General features: G+C 37.6%; 1 protein-coding gene across 4 annotated transcripts in view; it reads left to right on the forward strand.

Annotated features, from left to right (window-relative positions):
- The window catches only part of LOC137244544 (zinc finger protein 141-like), a 128,856-nt gene that overhangs the window by 92,627 nt on the left and 19,537 nt on the right, over positions 1–16,692 (forward strand). Inside the window, exon 8 of one of the 4 annotated variants that reach the window (XM_067773654.1) lies at positions 13,576–16,525. The exons of the other annotated variants lie outside the window; for them this stretch is intronic. The gene's annotated coding sequence lies outside the window, so the exon portion shown is untranslated. Of the gene's footprint in view, positions 1–13,575; positions 16,526–16,692 lie in introns of those variants that run through there. 4 annotated transcript variants of the gene reach the window in all.

Raw genomic sequence — 16,692 nt, forward strand, 5'->3', positions numbered from 1 at the left:
TTTCACTACGTCTCCATGTAAAACTTTAAATGTTGAGACCTTTTTATCCCAATTTCGTTAGCTTAATGTGAAAATGTGCTAAGTCACTTTTTTTTTTTAATTTTTATTTTAATGAAGTTTTAAAACTGAATTCAAAATGCATCGATCACAAAAAAAATATTTTAATTTTTCATTTTTACGTGCTGTGGGCAATGATGTATAAATGTGTTAAGTCGTCAGCTGTTAAAAAGAATGTGCTAAGTCAACCTGTCAATAATATCAATCTGAATTACTAGTCATTTCTTTGTGCGCGCATTTTATTTATTTATTTAATTCATTCAGTCTAAAAGTACATGCTTTGTTGTTGTTGTTGTATTGCCGGTAAAGACACTCCCCGAAGGCTTTTGGGAGTGTTACCGATGTTGATGGTCCTTTGCCGGATATAGATCCGTTACGTTCCGGTAACAAAGCACTATTACGGTACTAGCCCAACCATCTCGGGAACGATTTATATGACCACATTAACCCTTCTAAACCATCCCGCCCTCCCCACCCCCTAGTTCCATGAGGAACTTCGGGTCGCCAGAGCCTCGGCTGTCAAGGAAACAGGATTCGCCACGGTTAGGTGAGGTTGACGATTGGGTTGGAGAAGCTATATATTGTGCTGGCAACCCCTTGAGAGGGTTGCGAACACAACCCCTTGAAAATGGATTCACCCAATTGAGACATGCCTTTGGTGTTTGATAAATGCTTTGCGCTGTCGATAATCTTACTTCAATTCTTATATGTCGATAACTACATGCTTTCTTACAGACTAGTTAAAAATAGAAAACAATTCAAGCTTGAATACACTCGAAGTGCTTGCGAAAGCACTACCGAGGGCGACCCCGTTTAAAAAAACTTTTTCTAACTAAAAGTCGATCAAAAATCGACCAATTTTATTGAAATTTGGCAAGTACATGTAGGGTTCTTAAATTATATTGACTCAATTAATATTATACCTTTCGTGAACATGAAATGGTATATTAACTTTGGTGAGATGTTTGTAACGTTGAGAAATATAGAAGATAGACTCACCATTAAGTATACCGAATTGATCAGGGCGACGAACTGAGTTGATATAGCCATGTCCGTCTGTCCGTCCGTCCGTCTGTTTGAACGCACACTAGTCCCTCAAATTTTGAGATATCTCAATGAAATTTGGCACAATGACGTATTTTTGTATTATATTAGACATTTGTCGGATCCGGTAGGATCGGACCACTATAAAATATATCTCCCTTACAACCGATCATTCAGATAAGACGATTTTGGTCATTCCTACCGCAATTTAAAAAGCATAAACGTGAAACTCAGTGATATATATTCTAATATATTATAGAAGCTATCCTGAAAAAATCACTTTGATCGAAGCTATATATAGTATATATCCCATACAACCGATCGTTCAGATAGAAAGATTTTTGGCCATTTCTCCCTTAGTTTCCAATATAAAAACGTGAAACTTGGTGATATATATTCTAATATATCATAGAAGATTTCCTGTAAAAATCATTTCGATCGGAACTATATATAATATATATCCCATACAACCGATCGTTCAGATAGAAAGATTTTTAGCAATTTCTCCCTTAATTTCCAATATAAAAACGTTAAACTTTGTGATATTTATTCTAATATATCATAGAAGATTTCATGAAAAAATCACTTTGATCGGAGCTATATGTATAATATTGTATATAGTATATACCTATCCCATACAACCGATCGTTCAGATAGAAAGATTTTTGGCCATTTTTCCCTTAGTTTCCAATATAAAAACATGAAACTTGGTGATATATATTCTAATATATCATAGAAGATTTCCTGTAAAAATCATTTCGATCCACTCTTCCCATTTTTTATTTTATATTTATCTTAAAAATCGTTTAGGTATATACATCTATATATTTCTTATCTCATAAATCCGATTATTTGGAGATTACGGGATAAGATTATTGTTCAGCCCCATTCATGAAAGGTATGAAGTCCCGTCCTTACTTGTTTTTATTTAAGTTACTTTGAACTTTTTAATTGTAATATATTTTATCCATGATGAAATTAATATTCAGGTGTTCTCATCCCGTTGACGTTTTCCCTTATTCTGACAAGTTCGGCATGCATAATTTAGAGGGTTGTCTATTGTAAACGATGTAAAAATGTTAGATAAATAAAAAAACTTTCGCTGAAGTTGAGCGAAAAAAAGCGATTGCTTTATTGTAGAAAATGTCTTACTATTTATACAGAATTTTCTATTGTACACATACATAATTACATTAATACTTACAAGCTAAAGGTATCTACATTCTTGGTACATATTGCTTGTGTCAGGATATTATTTGACCTAATTTAGAAATTTGTTATTGTATTGATAGTTTGGCAGGCGCATTGACAAACTGTCATTGGCGTTCAGTCACGCTATTAACAAATTGGTCAATGCGCCGGTTAAATGTAATTGGATATATTTATGAATGTTTTGGCAGTGCAAATTGACAAACCAACGCTGTAGATCAGTCATGCTGGGACGCATTGAGTAAGGGTTAGTAACTGTAAATAGATACGACTCCCCGCTTTGGTTATGCATAAAAAGTGGATAGAAAGTGAAACTCATTCTGGTATATACATAACAGGGATGCACCTTAACGTTAAGCTAATCGTTTATCAAAAAATTTCCACCGTTTCCGTTGAAACACTTCGAAATATTATCGATAAAGAAATTATCAAGATAAATTGTATCTCGTTTTTAACCGAAACGAAAAGCTTTCGTTAACGTTAAGAACGTTAACAAAAACGTAATAATTTATGTTTGAATTGTGCTGGCAATGCTATAGCCATGGTGAAGCCGAAAGGTGGTAACAGCGAGCGGACATACACACAAACTCCACGTAATTTGTTTGTGTAATTCGTTCGTGGTAATGTCAAAAATACTCTGAGAAATGTTCGTACTGTCAAAGTTCATGAGAAAAGTTGCAATCAGCTTGGCTAATGCTTTCACCTTTAATGACTCCGCCATCAATCAGCTTCGCCAACATAGTTTGAAATTAATAATCAACATAAACGATTTGATTTCGTTTTGATATGGCAGAAAACGAAACAAAATCATTTCGTTAATTTGACGTTTTTAACGTTAATAAACGAAACGAAATGATTTTGTTTCGCTTATTAACGTTAATTATCGTAACGAAATGATATCGGTTCGTTGGTTAAGCATGCCTGATACATAAATACAAATACCTTGTGTGTAAGGCTTATTCTGGTAATGCTACACTATCATACAGAACTGCCTTTGAGTTCTACTACGATCGTAGTAGCTTTTACTATACGTTTAGAAATATTATAACTATATAAGCCGTTACTAGAATTGTTCAGCCAAAAAGAGTAACGTAACTTTGTATTCCCTAACAGAATGTAGACAAAATTTTGCAGAAAACTAATTTATTTGAAGAATTTGTACGAACAATTAAGCAATCCAAATTTATTACTTTTGAAATACACGTAAATACTGGTATTTTGAGCTGCCGAAAAAGTGAGGTTATGTTGTTGACATCACCTTTATTATTACATCATGTGTTTTATCAATATTTTAATTTTCAATATTTCAAATAAGTACTCAATTTTACATCATCAAGATACATACCTATAATATTTTCTTTTGAATAATTTCGGTTAAAATTTATATTAATAAAAAAATAAAGCATTCTACAACTCGCGATCCTTCCAGCCAACAACAATAACGCGAGTTTACAACGAAAGTGTAGACGTTTTTTGAAATATTAGGGTTGAGTACATGCACGTCGGCGGTGTAGCCACCACATCTGTCATATTTATACTCAGCTGAGCAGAGCTCACAGAGTATATTAATTTTGTTCGCATAACGGTTATCCGTAACAGCATAAACTAATCGAGATAAATATAGACTTCTATATATCAAAATGATCTGGGCGAAAAAAGAAATTCATTTAGCCATGTCCATCCGTCCGTCCGTAAACACGATAACTGGAGTAAATTTTGAGGTATCTTGATGAAATTCGGTATGCAGGTTTCTGGGCGCTCATCTCAGATCGCTATTTAAAATGAACGAAATCGGACTTCAACCACGCCCACTTTTTCGATATCGATAATTTCGAAAAACCGAAAAAGCGTGATAATTCATTACCAAAGACGGATACAGCGATGAAACTTGGTAGGTGCGTTAATCCTATGACGCAAAATAGAAAATTAGTAAGATTTTGGACAACGGGCGTGGCACCGCCCACTTTTAAAAGAAGGTAATTTAAAAGTTTTGCAAGCTGTAATTTGGCAGCCGTTGAAGATATCGTGATGAAATTTGGCAGAAATGTTACTCCTATTACTATATGTGTGCTAAATATAAAATAGCAAAATCGGATGACGAACACGCCCACTTTAAAACAAAAATTTTTTAAAGTCAAATTTTAACAAAAAATTTAATATCTTTACAGTATATAAGTAAATTATGTCAACATTCAACTCCAGTAATGATATGGTGCAACAAAATACAAAAATAAAAGAAAATTTCAAAATGGGCGTGGCTTCGCCCTTTTTCATTTAATTTGTCTAGAATACTTTTAATGCCATAAGTCGAACAAAAATTTGCCAATCCTTGTAAAATTTGGTAGGGGCATAGATTCTATGACGATAACTGTTTTCTGTGAAAATGGACGAAATCGGTTGAGGCCACGCCCAGTTTTTATACACAGTCGACCGTCTGTCTTTCCGCTCGGCCGTTAACACGATAACTTGAGCAAAAATCGATATATATTTACTAAACTTAGTTCACGTACTTATCTGAATAACTTTATCTCGGTATAAAAAATGGCCGAAATCCGACTATGACGCGCCCACTTTTTCGATATCGAAAATTACGAAAAATGAAAAAAATACCATAATTCTATACCAAATATGAAAAAAGAGATGAAACATGGCAATTGTATTGGTTTATTGACGGAAAATATAACTTAAGAAAGAACTTTGTAAAATGGGTGTGACACCTACCATATTAAGTAGAAGAAAATCAAAAAGTTCTGCAGGGCGAAATCAAAAGCTCTTGGAATCTTGGCAGGAATACTGTTCGTGGTACAGTCGGGCCTCGATTATCCGTGATGGTCGGGACCAGAAGCATTACGGATAATCGATTTTCTCGGTTAATTGAATAACAATTTTGATTATAGTTTTTTTTTATATTTTTATTATTTCACAAGTGAACATTGGTGTACATACATATTTACATTAACAAAAAATTAATTCAAGAAAATTATGTACATTTTTATATTAAATACAATGTATGTATACATGAAATTTTCTACTGAAAACATAAGGCAAAAAAATGACTTCAAGCAAAAAAAGAATACAATTTCTTAAAGAAAGTCGTGTAATGTTGTTTGTCTCATATTTTTGAATTTATAATTTTCTTTTATGTTTTTCTTGTATGCGATAAACTGAAACAGGAAGTTCAGCAATGTGCTTGATGCCTCTATCGCTTCTTTTAAAGTGGTTTCTGAAATAATTACATCTTCTTCATCAGCGTGTTCCAATCCATTGTCTCGCTAAGGTTCATCTGATTTACTGTTTGCCATGCTTATAATTTCTTCATCTGACAAAACAGCAAATTGGGAGGCATTTTCTTCACATTTCAGCCATGTCTCTATATCCTCTGTGGTAAAGTCATCCGTAATATTGATCATCGGTGAATTTTTGCATGAAAATATTTTATAAAATTATAAAAATATGCCTACGCACCTTCATTATCTGGGCATAACAAATTATTCCTAGCGTTCTTCAAAACTTCAGAAGTAACAGCGTCCCAAGCATTATCAATGGACCACAGGGCTTTCTTTATATTAAATTCTTTCTTAAAATCTTCTCTATTATTTGACGAGACTAGTTTTCGCACTATAGTTTTACGATAATGGCATTTAAAACTCCATATTACACCCTGATCCATCGGTTGGATCAAGGACGTACAATTCGGTGGCAAATATTTCACAATAACGTTTTTTGCCTTAAAATCGTGAACGTCTGGATGTGCCGGTCAGTTGTCCAATAACAGAAGGATTTTGCTATCATCCGTAAGACCGATTTTCTTAAGATGCTCTTTTACTTCTGGCACAAATTTTTTGGTAAACCATTCTAAAAATATTGTTTGCGTTACCCATGCTTTTGAATTGGCCTTATAAATTACGGTAAGGTCGTATACATTTTTTAGGGCTCTTGGACGAGCACTTTTACCTATAACTAAAGCTGCACTTGTGTGTACCAGCAGCATTAGCGCAAACTGCAGTGGTTAGTCTTTCTTTTGACACCTTATGTTCATCTATGAGTCTTTCATTTGTTATGGATACGCATTTTCTAAGGGAAGCAGTAAGGAAGGCGGTCGGCATGATGTTGTGGTGCACAGTGGCTAGTCATTGTCGGCTGGGGCGGGTCCTTGCCAACCTTACTGTTCCTGCGCCATAAACAGAAAAAAGTTCCTATCATGCCTATCAAAACTGAAAGCTGTCAAAATCAGAAAACCCTGACAGAAGCGCAGAGACCGACTCAAAACGCTTATAAATTCAAACTAAAACAACATCCGGCCAAACCGGATGTCACGGACAGACCGTTAAACATTCAAAATCTAAATTCAAAAAAAAATTACCGAACCGGACACGGCCGGTTACTAACGCTGAAAATCAAACTAAAAAAACGGCTGAAAATTAAAATAAGAAAAACAAAAAGGGCCGTTGTTGCGACGCCCGGTGCTTAGCCCACCCTCAAAAACCATGGCCACCGACGCACCTAAATTTCGGTGGCCCCTTACCTGCTAACCCTACGTGCCTTCTAAATGATTGCGATAGTCAGCATTCCCATTTTAAATTACAAAATTTATTCAAAATTCATTATTAATATACTGTTGTTAAACCTTTGAAAAATCATTGGATTATTAGCTAAATTTCTAATATAAACTATACTCTCTAACAACAAAGGTATTTAAATTAATTTGCTTATATTGTTAACAAAAAATATATATAAAGTTCTGTTTTGGTTATTATCATAACGGGTTGCCCTTAAAGTACATTGTTACAATAATCACTTATAATCTGCTTTTTTTTTCCACTTACTAAAATTATTATGTTGTTATAGTAGAAATTATTTTTGAGTGTAACATAATACCAAATTGGTATAATGCTAATGCGCATAGTATAATGATAATACTACCTAATATGTACTAAGAAGAGTGTTTACAAAAGCAATAAAGATGAATTGCGATAGCAATATGTATTACGTGCACGTATATTACTTTCGTCGTTGTTCGAAAGATATTGCCCGCAATAGGGATTCATATGTATATATATAACACGCTGCCGGCTCCCCAACATGTTGGATTCCCACGAACTAAAGTTTACACGTGCAGCTGTGTCAGCATAATCATTCTTCCCACAATCCCATAGCCAGCTGCCACTATGTCAGCATAATCATTCTTCCCACAGTCCCATGGGCCACCTGCAGCTGTGTCAGCATAATTATTCTTCCCACGTTAGATGGGCCACCTGCAGCTGCGCTGGCATAATTATTGTAAGCAGCATAATTGCAACACAACACCCGCTTCAAGGGCAAGTGCATTTCATCATATCGCGCAATGACAATATTGCGCAACGTTATCAAATCTATGGGAACCAAGTCAGTACCTATGCACATTGCAGCGGAGTCAGCATATTTCTATTTCACAATGTTGTGAGACTTTTGCATTGCACATTCCAGCCAAGTAAGACACCTGCGGGAAGTCAAGGCCACACTCACACTCAGACGTCGCATATGTCTAGCTACAGAATGTAGCCACACAAAATGTTATAAAAGGAAGCAGCAGTCCACGCAGAGGGCAGTTGTATTGGGGTATTCGTTCTAACCTATCCTTATTCTATTCACTAAGTTTGTGTTTACAATTACAACCATCCCAAAATAAATCAGTCTGTAAAATTTAACTGTGTTGTTCTATTGTGTTTGCAGGGCAAGTTGGCCCTTTAATTTTTTTTAGTGTAAGGATCACAGATCCTTTAAGTGGCGCCCGAGCAGACCAGTGAAGCTAAGTGCACAACAAAGTGAAAAGAGTCTGATAGCCCAAGAAATTGGAAAAAAGGGGAAAACCCTGCTGTATAAAGTGAAAAGAGGCTGATAGCCCAAGGAATTGGAAAAAAGGGAAAAACCCTCCTATATAGAGTGAAAAGAGGCTGATAGCCCAAGAAATTGGAAATAAGGGAATAACCCTGCTGTATAAAGTGAAAAGAGGCTGATAGCCCAAAAAATTTTTTATAAAAACAAAAAACAGTGTGCTAATGCTAAACCTATACGTAATAGGGGCGTAAGTAGAATATCTAAAAATAAACCATAATATTTTCTTGCAGGATAATGGAAGCGCTGCCTTGGATAATCTGCGATACCGGCTCGACGTTTTGGAAGGAACAAGCCAATCATCCGTACCGGAAGCGGAACCGCTAGCTCCTGCAAAGGAGGCGGATATTAAGGACATCTCCAGGTTACCCGACTGTGTGAAAGAATTGCAAACCTTTGATGGTAATCCCGTCCAATACATTTCATGGGTGCACTCTGTTGAGAGCATCCTGTCTGACTTCAAGGTGGTAAAAAACAAACCGATATACCGTGCTATTTTACAGCACATTCGCCAAAAGGTACGGGGATCAGCTGACAGTGCCCTAATATCGTACAATATATTCGACACTAACTGGAGTGCCATTAAGGAGTGCCTATCACTCCATTATGCGGATAAACGCGACATCCGCACTTTAGAGTATCAACTCCATCAATTGTCCCAAAAAAATTCACGGCTTGATGAATTCTACGCTGCCGTTAACCACCAATTCTCCTTAATTATGAACAAGATCAAAACGGAGACGTACTCTGAGGAGACGACAAAAGTCCTCATAGATACTTATAGGAATCGCGCCTTGGATGTTTTCATCCGCGGCCTGAACGGGGAGCTTGCTAAAATGCTCCTCATACAACGTCCCAAAACCCTACCTGAGGCATATTCTGCATGCCTCGAAATTCAAAACACTAATTTCCGCAACTACACTATTCACAGCGCACGCCACGACAATCGCGTTGTTGCGCCAATGAACGCGATACTAGATCACATGCATGGTTTAGGTGCTACGAGGGCACCACCAATACCTCCAAGGACAACGTGGCGTCCCCAGGAGCGCAAATTCCCTTTCGAAAAGCGAAACCCAAATCAACAGAAATCTGCAAAGCCAGGCCACCCAATTTCTTCGCAACCACCCGTTGAAAAGATGGACGTAGACCAGTCCATCCAGAGTAGGCGCGTAAACTACATGAACCGGCCAAACCCCTTCAAACGTGGGGCTAGATCGGAAAACTTTCCGCGTAAGCAACAACGGCTTTATCATGTGACCACAGACGATGTGGAGAAAGAACCAGTCCAGGAAGAGGATTTTTTACCGAACGGCCATCTAGCGTACCATATATAGAATACAAACTTTCCGACGGCCGCCCGCTGGACTTTCTGGTCGATACGGGTGCGAATAAAAATTTTATTAGACCAACTGTGGCCAAACAGGGTTGTCCTGTGCAGGAATCATTTAGCGTTAGATCAGCTGCGGGCTGTGTAGATATAAACGAAAAGATAACTTCGAAATTTTTTACAGACATAGGCATTAATTCCGATATAACCTTCTTTATCCTTCCCGGTCTTAAAACATTCGATGGAATTATTGGCGACGATACCCTTAAGGATATCGGAGCAGTGGTAGACAGGAAGAATAGTGTTTTAAAAATTGAGGAATACAAAATACCCCTTAAGGCACGAATATCCAGTGAAGTAAATTATACAATGTCCAAGGACCTTCCCTTAGAAGCGAAAAGAAAGGTAGGCGAAATAATTGGAAAATATCGCGAATTATTTCAACCGATTAATGGAAACGAATTGGTAGACACTAGTGTGCGTGCGGAGATAAGGACATCGACATGCGACCCAATTTACAGCAAAAGTTATCCTTACTTGCGGAAGGTGTTATCCGGCCATCAAAAAGTCCGTACAATATGGGTGGTTCCTAAAAAACCCAAACCTGATGGCGAGAAACAATACCGCATGGTCATCGATTACAAAAGATTGAATGCCGTCACGATCTCAGATACCTACCCAATTCCTGATATAAATGCAACCTTGTGCAGTTTAGGCAAATCCAAATACTATACTACTATTGATTTGACATCTGGTTTCCACCAGATACCTATGAAAGAACCAGACATTTCCAAAACTGCGTTCTCGACGATGAACGGGAAATACGAATTTTTGCGGCTTCCCTTTGGGTTGAAAAACGCCCCGGCAATCTTCCAACGAATGATCGACGATGTACTCAAGCAATATATTTGTAAAATTTGCTATGTGTACATCGACGACATCATTGTGTTTGGAAAGGACATGGAAAGCCATCTACAAAACATAGAAAAAGTATTTTCAAGATTGCGCGAGGTTAACCTGAAGGTTAACTTGGAGAAGACGTGTTTCCTCGAAACTGAAGTCGAGTTCCTCGGATATATTATTACACCCGAAGGTGTTCGCCCTGACCCAAAAAATGTTGAGGCCATGAACTCAATTTTACCCCCATGTAATTTGAAGGATTTAAAAAGTTTCCTGGGAATGACATCCTACTATCGGAAATTCATTCGCGATTATGCGAAAATAGTCAAGCCTTTGACGAATTTAACCCGTGGAGAAAATGCACAGATAAGGGCTAATGCATCGAAAAAGGTACCAATAACACTCAACTCTTCAGCTTTGCAAGCCTTCGAGGATTTGAAGAAGATGCTTACTTCTGCTGATGTCCTCGCTTTCCCAGACTTTGAGAAGCCTTTCAATCTGACAACTGATGCTTCGAATTATGCAATTGGCGCTGTCCTGTCCCAGGGGGACATAGGCAAAGACAGGCCAATAGCATTTATTTCTCGCTCGTTAAACAAGACGGAGAAGAATTACGCGACAAATGAAAAAGAGATTCTTGCGATCGTGTGGGCTCTCGATAACCTAAGAACCTATTTGTATGGGGCGAAAAAAATCAGAATATACACTGACCACCAGCCTTTAACCTTTTCATTGAGTTGTCGAAACTACAACGCCAAGCTGAAGCGCTGGAAAGCTCGCATTGAGGAATATAATTGCGAAATCATATACAAACCGGGTAAATCAAACCGGGTTAGTCGCTGACGCCCTTTATCGACTCAAAACTGAGTGTAACACATTGACTGATTCTGTTATTGTTCAGCCTCCTTCTGTCTTAGGACAAGATACTCATGCAAATGCTGAGGAAAACGTAGGGCCTGAAGTTGACTCAGCGACAATGCATTCCGCTGATCAGGACAGTTCGGATCTAATTCCACATGTAGAGGCCCCACTTAACGTGTTTAGAAACCAAATAGTTTTCAGGGACGGGGATCGCCCTCAATGCCTCGAACATCCCCATCCAGGCTATAATAGACATTACGTTTCATTTCCCGAATCCGACAACGCCTCATTGATTTCTATTTTGAGAGAATGTCTCAATCCTAATGTGATAAACGGAATAAAAATTCCTGAAAGATTCCTTGCCTCTTTACAGGATGTTTATGTAAATCACTTCCAAAGGTGCCGAATCAGGATAACACAAAGAATCGTAGAAGATGTTACGGTACCTGATAGGATTTTTGAGATAATTGAGAGGGAACAAAAGCGAGCCCATAGAAACCCGCGCGAAAATAGGGTGCAGATTCTCGAACAATATTACTTCCCGGCAATGGCCAGACAAATCAGGGAATATTCCAAACAATGCGACACCTGCAAACTAAACAAATACGATAGACATCCGCCGAAACCCTTCCTTCAGCCCACACCGATCCCGAGCTATCCCTGCGAGATTCTGCACATAGATATCTTCGAGATTGAAAAACAAAAATACCTTAGCGCAATAGATAAATTTTCAAAATTCGCTAAGCTATTTTCGATAAAGAACAAGTCTTCAATTCACATTCGAAGAAAACTGACTGATCTCCTGCACTACTTCTCAGTACCAAAAATATTGGTCATGGACAACGAAAGAGGTTTTCTAACTCCTCTTGTCTTAAACTATGTCCGCTCACTCGGTATAGAAGTCTACCAAACCCCCACACAACGAAGTGAAAGCAACGATCAGGTTGAGCGCTTGCACTCAACCTTGATTGAAATATACCGCTGCATTTCTGTTGAATTTAATAGATTAACTCCGAAGGAACGCGTCTCAATAACAGTGGACCGGTACAACAATACCGTTCACTCTGTTATTAAACGAAACCCAGCAGACGTATTCCTTAACAGGACTTCTAGAATCAATTACCAGGGATTGGTGGACTTCAGAGAGAAAACGTATGAAGACATTAAAGCATTATTGGAAGGGGAGCAGGAGGTCAGGAACGCTAGGTTGAACAATAAACGTTCTACCCCACGCACCTTCAGTGCAGAAGACAAATCATATATTGCAAATAAACAGATAAAGGCTAAACAAAAGCCACTGTACAAAGAAGAAACTGTTGCTGAAAACAGAAACGTAACTATTGTTACTGAAAGTGGGAAAAAATTCCACAAGACCGACGTAAAAAGCGTCTGAGATAACATTGGTCACAAGGCAAGTCTCATGCCTAGATCCTTTGGTCCCAGGGCTTTGGGTGCAAATTATTTTGTAGCCGATCCAGTCAGAGGTTGGTTCAATTCCAAATAACTCGTTGGTTCGAATGATGACGATCGGTGTGGTTCAACTCCACCATAAGGTCTTTGCTTTAATTGACGTGAAGCTTCGTGCCCCGAGTAGGCCATTTGCAATCATCAACGCTTATGGTTAAAAAGGATCACCACGACCCTTTCGTCAGCTGAGAAATCGCCTATATTCCGATGCAAAATAAATTTTTTTTTACAATGCACGCACTGCTCAAAATAAAAACGAAAAAATATAATAATAATAATAAACAATCTTACAGTCATTAGGCTGGTAAATAAACCCGCATAAAGCGGCAATACGTAAAACGCCTAAAAGCGTTCATTAAAATAAAAAAAAATAAAAAAAAAATAAAAATAAAAATAAAAAAAAAGGCATCCTCACTAAAGGAAAAAGAAAAAGAAAAAAGAAAAAAGAAACAACTAACCTAGCACTAGACAACTAACATACTAATAACTAACACCAAACAAAGAGCGAAGTCATTTCGTTACACTGCTTCACTGATCCCAAACAAACAAAAAACCCCTTAAAAATACCTTAAAAATGAAAACAAAATCTAATTGTTCTTTCAAATTACTAATACTTACTTTCCTTTCCAACTCACGCAACTCAACTAGTATAAAAATCCTAGAATAATGATAGTTATAATTTTACATAGCTTTAATCGATTCACTGTATGAATGAATGAATGTGTAAAATCCTAGATTAGAAAATTAATATTAGAATTAAAATATACGTATGGGGTAAAAGCATGGGAAATTAACTCAATAAAATTAGATTAATGTCTTTATTTTATTAATAGCATCTGCCTCTGCGCAACTGTACACTCGTACGATATATTCGAGATAGACTCACTACTAGCTACCATACGAGATGGATACGCATGGATCATTGATGGACACTTCAAACTTATTCATACCATTGACCTGCAGCGATATGACTTGGCAACAACGAGACTAGAGCAAACACTAGAAACGCTTAATGAAACAACATCATCGACAGAGGTACTATCATTCCAATTAAACAGAATCCGCACACACCTGAGCGAACTAAGAGGACATAAATCCGAAAGAGCAAGACGGTCAATTAACTGGATTGGGTCTGCTTGGAAGTGGATCGCTGGCTCACCTGATGCCACCGACTGGGACGAAGTCCTCCGTAACGAAAATGTCCTCAAAGAAAACACTGAACAGCAATACAAGGTAAACAATGCCATTTTCAAAAAGACTAATGAATTATTGCAGAAGCTAAATGGAGTAGTGACCATCACGAACAAAGTCCGTGATCGAAGGCACCTGGAAAAATTAGAGCAAGAAATCCAGCACGGAATAACAATTTTAAAGGAGGACGTTAACGAGCTAATCCGCGCCTGCCAGATGGCTAAAGCTGGCATTATTAACAGTAACCTTTTGAGCAAAGAAGAAGTCAACCAACTTGTTAGTGAAATCGACGTCCTCCCATACAGCAACGCTATCGAAGCCATTGAATATGGCAAGCCATCGATTTACACCAACAGCACGCTCCTTCTGTATATGCTGTCCTTGCCTAAGGTCACTGATGCTAGATTTAATCACTTAATCACGAGGGCAAACATCCAAGGAGGTCACCGTATACATTTGCGATACAGATCAATCCTGACCAACAAATTCGAGACTTATGGGATAAGGGAAAATTGCTTGCAATTATCTTCTGCTATGGTATGCGACCGGAAATCTCTTGACTTATTACCGGAAACTGGTTGTCTGGAACGCCTCCTCAAAGGCGGACACACAAGCTGTACCTACTCTACATACAACGAATCCACGGTAGAAGTTATCAAAGAGGATACGATATTCCTTGATAACTTTATGGGCACAGTAGGATCAGGTAAAAGTTTAATTTATCTAAACGGTTCTTATATTCTTCAGATGGACAACGAGACCATTGTCATTAACAATGAAACATACTCAAGCACTAGTAGTTCTGGAGCACAGGTTCTCCCACCAGTTTTGACCAGCTTTACAAACCACAGCATGGCACTGAACCTCAACCTGGTACACGGAATAACAATGGAAAACATCAAACTTCTGAAATACCTAAGGGACAAGACCAATTGGTTCGCACTTTCTGAAGGATCAGGGTTATTGCTACTTATGCTATTCATTTGGTGCATTTGGAGGAAGATCACAGCAAGGATAATCTTACCTGAAATAAACATTGCAAATCGGCTAAGTCGAAGAGGCGAAAATCCTTCTTCGCCAACTAATCCGCGGGACGCAGATCTTTAAAGGGGGAGGAGTTAACACGCTGCCGGCTCCCCAACATGTTGGATTCCCACGAACTAAAGTTTACACGTGCAGCTGTGTCAGCATAATCATTCTTCCCACAATCCCATAGCCAGCTGCCGCTATGTCAGCATAATCATTCTTCCCACAGTCCCATGGGCCACCTGCAGCTGTGTCAGCATAATTATTCTTCCCACGTTAGATGGGCCACCTGCAGCTGCGCTGGCATAATTATTGTAAGCAGCATAATTGCAACCCAACACCCGCTTCAAGGGCAAGTGCATTTCATCATATCGCGCAATGACAATATTGCGCAACGTTATCAAATCTATGGGAACCAAGTCAGTACCTATGCACATTGCAGCGGAGTCAGCATATTTCTATTTCACAATGTTGTGAGACTTTTGCATTGCACATTCCAGCCAATTAAGACACCTGCGGGAAGTCAAGGCCACACTCACACTCAGACGTCGCATATGTCTAGCTACAGAATGTAGCCACACAAAATGTTATAAAAGGAAGCAACAGTCCACGCAGAGGGCAGTTGCGTTGGGGTATTCGTTCTAACCTATCCTTATTCTATTCACTAAGTTTGTATTTACAATTACAACCATCCTAAAATAAATCAGTCTGTAAAATTTAACTGTGTTGTTCTATTGTGTTTGCAGGGCAAGTTGGCCCTTTAATTTTGTTTAGTGTAAGGATCACAGATCCTTTAAGTTATATATATATATATTGCATTTGTATGATATAAAAAAAAAAATTAAATTGAAATCCTTTTGCCAATTCGTGCATAATCAACGAATGGCTGCTGTCGCAAAAAAAAATTCTTTAAATTTATGGTTGAGCTCCAAAAATGAATCGCTAAAACGTTTCACGTGATAAAGACGGCTTATTATCAATAAAATTTATAGAGCCAACTTCAAACATTTTAAAGCGACAAAATATATTATTAAAATGATAAAAAAAAAAAGATGTATGCCCTTTTTGGAAAGCTCATGTTTAGGTAGGTATTATGTAAATTGAATTATACTCGCAAATTGCTGAATACATTTTTAGTTATATTTAAAGAGTTTTGTTCAATATAATGTATATAAGATGCATTCTCAAATAATCGGAGTATGTTTGAATTAGTTTTGAGCGTTTTAACAGGTAATTGCTGCTTAACCTGACTGAGACAAAACTGCCTGTTTATTTGTGAACAAACCTTTAAAATGTGTAAATAATTTTGTATATTAAACTGTTGTTGCATTCTTTAATATCTTGTCAAGTAGCAAAACATAAGTGTTCATGTAATAATTATTTTGTTAGATAATTAATACAAGCTAAACTTAAATAGTGGAAATCATTTATGTGTAATTTTTTTTTTCTTCCCACTCCAACCTAGTATGTTTGCATGTAGTGTATTTAATGAAATAAATATGAACGAAGAAAACAATTTTATATATGTAAATTTAAAAACTAACTTTAAATACAACCTTAGCTTGGCGTTCCAAACGCCATTTTTTGTGCTTTTTCATTCAAATCAAAATTTTTTTATTTTCTTTATTTTTTTTGGAACGAACTCAGCAAAGTCAGGTTGCAGGCCATTGGTGTTGGCTCTGCCGTTGTCGTTGTCGTTGCAGGTTGGTGTTGGTACTGTTGGTGGTTGTTGC

This window comes from Eurosta solidaginis, chromosome 3, assembly GCF_040869045.1.
Source record: "Eurosta solidaginis isolate ZX-2024a chromosome 3, ASM4086904v1, whole genome shotgun sequence".
Lineage (NCBI taxonomy): Eukaryota > Metazoa > Arthropoda > Insecta > Diptera > Tephritidae > Eurosta > Eurosta solidaginis.